Source organism: Uranotaenia lowii, chromosome 1, assembly GCF_029784155.1.
Source record: "Uranotaenia lowii strain MFRU-FL chromosome 1, ASM2978415v1, whole genome shotgun sequence".
In the NCBI taxonomy this organism is placed as follows: domain Eukaryota; kingdom Metazoa; phylum Arthropoda; class Insecta; order Diptera; family Culicidae; genus Uranotaenia; species Uranotaenia lowii.
The window spans coordinates 55,181,722-55,188,692 of NC_073691.1; the positions used below are offsets into that span (position 1 = coordinate 55,181,722).

At 38.0% G+C, this 6,971-nt stretch overlaps 1 long non-coding RNA gene across 1 annotated transcript; it reads left to right on the top strand.

Annotated features, from left to right (window-relative positions):
* The first annotated feature begins 3,163 nt into the window (after positions 1-3,163).
* Positions 3,164-4,091, top strand: LOC129753237 (uncharacterized). The gene is made up of 4 exons (XR_008738920.1): positions 3,164-3,275; positions 3,348-3,540; positions 3,603-3,714; positions 3,796-4,091. It is a non-coding gene; the product is annotated as an uncharacterized LOC129753237 (long non-coding RNA).
* Positions 4,092-6,971: the final 2,880 nt, after the last annotated feature.

Below are 6,971 nucleotides of genomic sequence, written 5' to 3' on the forward strand. Positions count from 1 at the left end.
GTGCAAGACCTTGCACGAAAATGCCTCGTATTGTGCTTCGATGAGATGGACTAGTTTCTCTGGGACCCCTCGTCGCCTTAGAGCCGCCCAGATGTTTTCATGGTTGAGTCGGTCGAATGCTTTTTCGAAATCAACGAACACCAGTAGAAGAGAGTCCTGGAATTCGTTGATTTGTTCCAGTATGATTCGTAGCGTTGTGATGTGGTCCACACATGATCGTCCGGATCGGAATCCAGCTTGTTGCCGTCGGAGTGTAGCGTCGATTTTCTCCTGGATCCTGTTCAGGATCACTTTGCAGAGTACTTTGAGGGTTGTACAGATCAACGTTATGCCGAGACTCAAAGCATTGACTAAACAACGGACCATGACATCATGTACGTATTTTAGTAAAAACCAGCTAAAACACAACAATTTAAAAAAAAGTAGGTATTCGTTCAATCCAACACTTGAACCACTACCTTGGTTAAGCCAAACAACGGCGATCCCCTATGCTCCAGCCGGGATTTCTCGATTCGTCCAGCATCGTCAGCTGTCGGCCGACCAACCGGGAGATGAGATAAGAAGAATGCGATTAAACTGCAATAAAGTGGTCCAGCTAATCCCATCCCGCCACCCAACTAAGATTTCCGTTCTTTCGTTTCGGACGTTCGTTCTTCCAATCTCTCTTGGAGGCAAATTTGCAAACGGACTTACTGCTGACGATGGGTGATTCCCATGGTAGTGGTTATGGCGAAAAAGGAAGAAGATCTCCCGGGGTGATGACGCTCATGATGCTCCTCATCCGACGCTGAATTTTTTTTACTCTTCGAATTGCTACTGTTTCCAGATTACGGAAGCTCGAACAAGACACTTGGACTTACTCTCGGCTGCTGATGCTGAGAGTGAGGCGAAAACGACGCACCCAGGAATGTAATTCAATACCGAACGATACGTTGACGACGGATCAACATCAGCAGCTTGCGTTTGCTGCTGAAGCGTGAATTATGACAAATAGAATACAAATGCTGGAACACAGAAGCTCGTGAGAAAGAATTTGAGATGTAGTTGCCTCCGTGCTGAAATGTTGTTGTAGATAGTCATACAGTTTATAATCTAAAAAATCTAAGGAATTGGAATACCAAAATTTAAGATGCATGTAAATTTGTAAAACCTAAACATCAGACTTTAACACCGTTATTCAGCCGTTATGGAACTTTGAAAGTACTTTTTGACATTACCATTTTGTCTTTATGACATCACGCTAGATCTCAAAAGTGGGTGAAAATATTTTTACCCAATCCACACGCTGGGTGTAGCGTAGAAGCAGAAAAGAATCATCAGAAGCCCGGCCTGGTCTCATTGGCTGGCGATGATTGAATTTGCAGCTTTGCCTCCGGCTTGCCTCCGGAGTCACGAACCGTTGCGGAAAAATTGCACATTAACATTTTAATTGTTTTTATTGGAGGTTTCGTTCCTTCCTTCACCATAGCATCGCACCGTATCGCATCGTTAGTCAGGAAGTTTGTTGTGGATGCAAGAATGAGGAGACGAAGAACGTTCGTATTTAAGTTTCATTAGGGCTCTGCATAAGAGAACGCCATAATCAGCTACTGGCTGGCTGGCTGGCGACCGATGAATCAATATTTGCAACACCCGACTGCTTCCGATCACCATTTGTGTGGGAAGCATGTTGTTGGTTTATGATCGCATCCCCCAGCTTCTACGCTTGAATTTTGATATTTTGGGTCACTTGGGGCAGAAGAGGAAGCAAGATGACACAAGAGGAGCGCCGGACTTTGTTTCGGGTACCCTCTTGTAGGGAGGTGGTGATGGCAATTATGGAAACCAGATTCTGATGCAAACTTCCGTTCGCGATTGTCGCCAGAAGCTGTAGCTTTGTATTTATAACTGCTTATGTGATTATATTTGGGAACAGATTAAAACTGAGAGATAGATATAGTCACTCATGGATGACTTTTACAATGAAAATAATTCTGACAATCTGGTCTGTGAATTTCTTTCTGTCAGAATCAAAAAATATGTATTAATGTTTAAGGAATGCATTCAAAAAAAAAAGCAACACTTTGTTTTGTGAATAACTTTTGAACGTATGGATGGAAATCGTTGAAATTTGCAGTAATGTTATGTTTACATGTGCAAATTTGGGTGACGTTCTGTTCAGTGATTAGCGTCCTATGAAGAAAAACGGCTCTTATTTTTGAGATACTGGATGAGATACTGGTTTTTAATTTGATAACTTGTTAATCGTTATCATTTGAAAATGAAAAAATTAAGGCTAAATTTATACAAGCTTCCTGAAATATTGTGGTTTAAAATGTTTGTCGTGATAGGACGGTAATAATATGAAAACGATAAACTTTATAAACAAAACTTACAAACCTTACATATTTTATTTAGGGCAAAATTTTTTTAAATCGGTGAATATATTTGTATACAAAACTTCCAAAATTACGTAAAGTCAAATAACAATTTTTTTGTGTAATCCTTAGCACGGTCGGGTAAAATCAGCTAGTAAATAATTACCCAGCAAACATGGAATCGTATCAGGAATGATAACTTAAGTCGTGCATAGTGAAAAGATCATATAAAATGTCGTCTGGAGTCAGTTTAAATCGGATATGATAGAAAGTCCGCCATGTTTGTAAATTTTGAAATGATTTTGCTCCCGCGCGGGCTTCAAGTGAGAAATCATCGTTATGTTCTCTCTGCAACCAGCAGTGGATCCAGATGGCTAAAAATAAGATTGGAATTGAATAGTATTGACCAATGAGAGGATTGGAAAATATTGTCACTGGGAACAAGAAAAATGTTGTGCTCTCTTGCGTTTTTCCGAGAGGTACGAATAAGGTATCGGAGAGCGCCCAATTGGTGTAGTTTTCGTCGCTTTAGAAAGAAATAAAATTAAAGTATGTATATTACCTCCACTTTGGTCAGTAATTGCAGTTTTTTCAACTTTCAAAGGATCATTCTATAATATGGAAACGTATATCAAACCACACGCTCATTTTTTTATAACCAATTTAGAGTTTTTTTCAACCGTTTTTTGGTTTTCTTTCGAAAACTTCGATTATTGTTGTTTTTCAACCAGCATCAACTATTAAAATTTAACCATTTTCTAAGTTCTTGTTGAAAACCAAAAAAATGGTTAAAAATTTAGTACAATCAGAGATGACTCGAATGTTTTTTGTGTTCACTGTTCCGCCATTGTTTTATTTTCGATTCGATAGTTCGATAATTTTTTGGTGCAAATTAAACTTTAAATACAATCGCCACGAGTAAGTATAATTTGCATTTTCAATATTGTTGTGCTCCATTCATTCGCGATAATTTTCAATTCGTTTTTTCAGTATCAATGATGGTAATCCCATGGACAATTCCGGCGAATGGGGGAAGACTATCTGGTGGAAGCTGCCTCCTGAGAACCTATATGACCGCATCAAAAAAATACAGCTGGGTGGGCCGATAATGATCTTTCTGAAGCAAAATCCGCAATGAGCGATGTGCAAGTTGATTTCATCTTTCTTCCGGACGGCGGAATAGGTAAAAATTTAAAACCACTGATTTTAACACGAAATTTAATGAGTTTTCTTTGCTGATTCCAGAAAAAATATTCGAAACTTTCAGAAGAAGTTTACGCACATATCGTGGCTACAAAATGTTATTTAATTTATCCGGAAGATTGTTCATCAGACCAAAATTTATCAGCACACACAGGTAGGATTTCTGCAAGCATTAGCTAGAATCTAAGTAACATAATGCCTGTAATACAAACAGTTTATTTATCTTTTGTTTTAGATTCGAACATGCATGTCATTATCGAAAGCGTAGAGGAAATAGTTCTGGTGGTGCTCCAACATAATGTCTCGGGCTCCAAGGAACCGTCTCTGATCCAAAATGTTCAGACTGGACATTGTGGACAATTTTTATTTCATCCCATCGAATTCAACCAAATGGCTATGAGGCTTATGCGATGGCGGTTCCGAATCTTGTCACTTATTTGATTTTCAATGCTCCGTCAACCACTGCATGTCATCCAGCCTTCCTGACTCTGGAACGATAGAATAGTTCTAATAATTTCATTCAAACACCCAACTTGGCCGATGAAAAATATCTTTAGGTTGACGTATTCAATAGAAATATATTATGTTGTAACTTATAATTAAATACAATGAAAAAAAAACCATTAAAGAACGACGTTTCTCTTTTAGTCTTTGAGTCTTTTCTATAAAATTCAAAAATCTTAGATTTTAGCTGCAGTAAAACGAACCCTGCTTGATTTAGTAGGAAAACGGTTATTTTATAACCGTTTTTACTGTTTTAGCAAACGGTTGAAAAATAACCATAATCCAAGTTCTCGGTGAAATCTCATTTTATGAGTTTTCCCAAAAAACTCATAAAACGACTTGATCCACAAAACTGCCATTATGGTTATTTTTCAAACATTAATGGTTCAATGTGGCCCAGCGTGCAGCATAAGAAAAAGGCTGTAGGCTGGGAAAATACTACAGTTTGAAAATATGTTGATTATAGGAACTCAACAAAAGTTTGTCAGTAAAGGGCGAACATGAAATTATTGCGACACCGAAAATGTCATGCCAATTTTCTTATAATGTTTAAAATTAAACCAAAATTTCATAGTAGTTTTATACATACATTTACTTCAAAAATCAAAAGAAAAATAAGTCGATGAAGCCTTGAGTGCAAAGTTGAACGCATTTTCGCTTGATGTCCTCCATCAAAGTCTTTACAGTGTAATCCGGTACCAGTTTCACAGTTTTTTTTTTCAATTTCTTAACATGTCTTTCTCGTCTTTGACTGTCTTCTTCCTCTTCCGAAGTTCCCGCTTCATTATTGCCCAGTACTTCTCCACCGGGCGCAGCTCTGGACAGTTTGGCGGGTTCATGTCCTTTGGAACAAAATGGACAATTTCAGAATAGTGGCATGATGCAAAATCTGGCCAAAATAGCGGAGCTGCGTCGTGCTGCTGCAAGAACGGAAAAAGGCGCTTCTCGAGGCACTCAGATTTCTAGATCTCGCCATTTACTGTGTCCTTTGTCACGAAAGGCTTACTTCTCAGTCCGCAAGAAAAGGTGGCCTGTCAAACGAGATATTTGGAGGCGAACTTTAACAATTTCTTCTTTTTAAATTTGTCGTATACATCGAACTTGCTCTTGCCGGTGAAAAACTCCAATCCCGGAATTTATTTAAAATCGGCTTTTATATACGTTTCGTCGCCTATCACACAGCAGCCATATTTTGTCAGCATCTTCTCGTAGAGCTTCCGTGCCCGAGTTTAGCCGTCGATTGTTGCCGCTCATCGCGATTTGGTAACTTCTCTACCTTGCATGTATGAAGTCTAGCTCTCTTTTTTGGATTCTGGACGTAGCTCTGCGACATGCCGATCATTTTAGCCAAATCGCGGCTTGAGACGTTGGGATTTGCTTTAATCATCCCTTCACCTTTTTGTTCTCCGATCCCGGTTTTCTTCTAGCTCCTTTGCCGTGGTTCAACGTCAACTGTTCCTGGAACCGCTTCTACACTCTGGAGACGGTTGAATGGTGAATGTTCAATATTTTTCCCAACTGCCGGGGCGACAGGTCAGAAAATTCCAGGTGTTTGGAAAAAATTGTTTTCTCGACTTGCGTTAGTTCACCTCCATTTTCGTTGAATTGAAAAACACGACTTCGAGTTTGACAGCATGTAAACAATACACATCAATGAAAAAGTGTGCAAAATTTGGTTGATTTTTACCCAATGGTAAAAAAGTTACGCCCTGTTGAATGTGTCGCAATAATTTCGTGTTCGCCTTTTAAATGTAGAAAACAAAATAGTTAAATTGTGATTAAAAATAGTTTTAGTACCCGATTAAAAAAAATTAATGTTAAGGGTAAATGCAAAAAAAAAAAAATGTGTCAATTGCATTCATATTTTTGACTTTGAAAAAGCTTTAATCTGATTCTTTAAGCATTTGGGTAACTACTTTAACTCTTTACATGATAGCATCATCGTACAAAATTTTTGCATCTTTTGAGATGGCAAAGAAAAAGAACAGGAGAGTTTGATATTACAATAAAGTTTTCATTCTACTTGTTCTACTGAGCTTCGCCTGCGATCGTGGAATTCGAAATGTTTGTAATCTCAGTCTTAGAAATGAACACAAACGCATATAGGATCTCAATGAAACTTTATGTTTCCTCTAAGAGATTCCGTTCACTTCACACTAAGCGTACATCTTTCGAGAGTATGATACTAAAACCACCAACTCACAGAAAGTGCACTATGTTTGCCGTGACCGGGATTCGATCTCATGACCGTTAGCTTAGAAGACATGAACGCTATCCTCTACGCCACGGGCGGCAGTCTTGAAAGCAATCATGAATAATAAGATTAATTTTGATTATGAAATATGATGATGCATTTCGGGTTCAATGACACCAGGTGGATGTGAGTAGTCAAGCTAAGCTAATTATTGAAAGATAAGGATTTACATGAATGAGATGTTCTACACAGCAAAAAATATTTCCTGTAAAATTACGCAAATGTCCTGTAACAAAAAGGAGCAGTACATTTACCGTAATTTTACAGGTCGAAAACATGATTACGTGACATTTAATTTTTAGTGTACAACTTTTTTACAGGACATTTGCTGTAATAATAAATGAATCTTCGTTAACTTTCAAGGAAAACAGTTTAAAATTACAGGTTTTGTTTATTACAGGTGATTTATTTTAATTAAAGGTTGCAGTTTTCAGTGACACGTAATAGTCAATTTTTTTTCTGTGTAAACGTTTGTTGGGGCATTCAAATCACTCGTTTTGCACAAGATTTGAACATTCTATGACGTTTTCTAGCAAACTTATGGCAACTTGCAAGTGTAATAGATCACATTGAAGCTTGAACTTAGTGCAACAAATTGGTGTTTGCGCCATTTGTCTCCACGCGCTCATATTGCATGTTGCTATACAAAAATT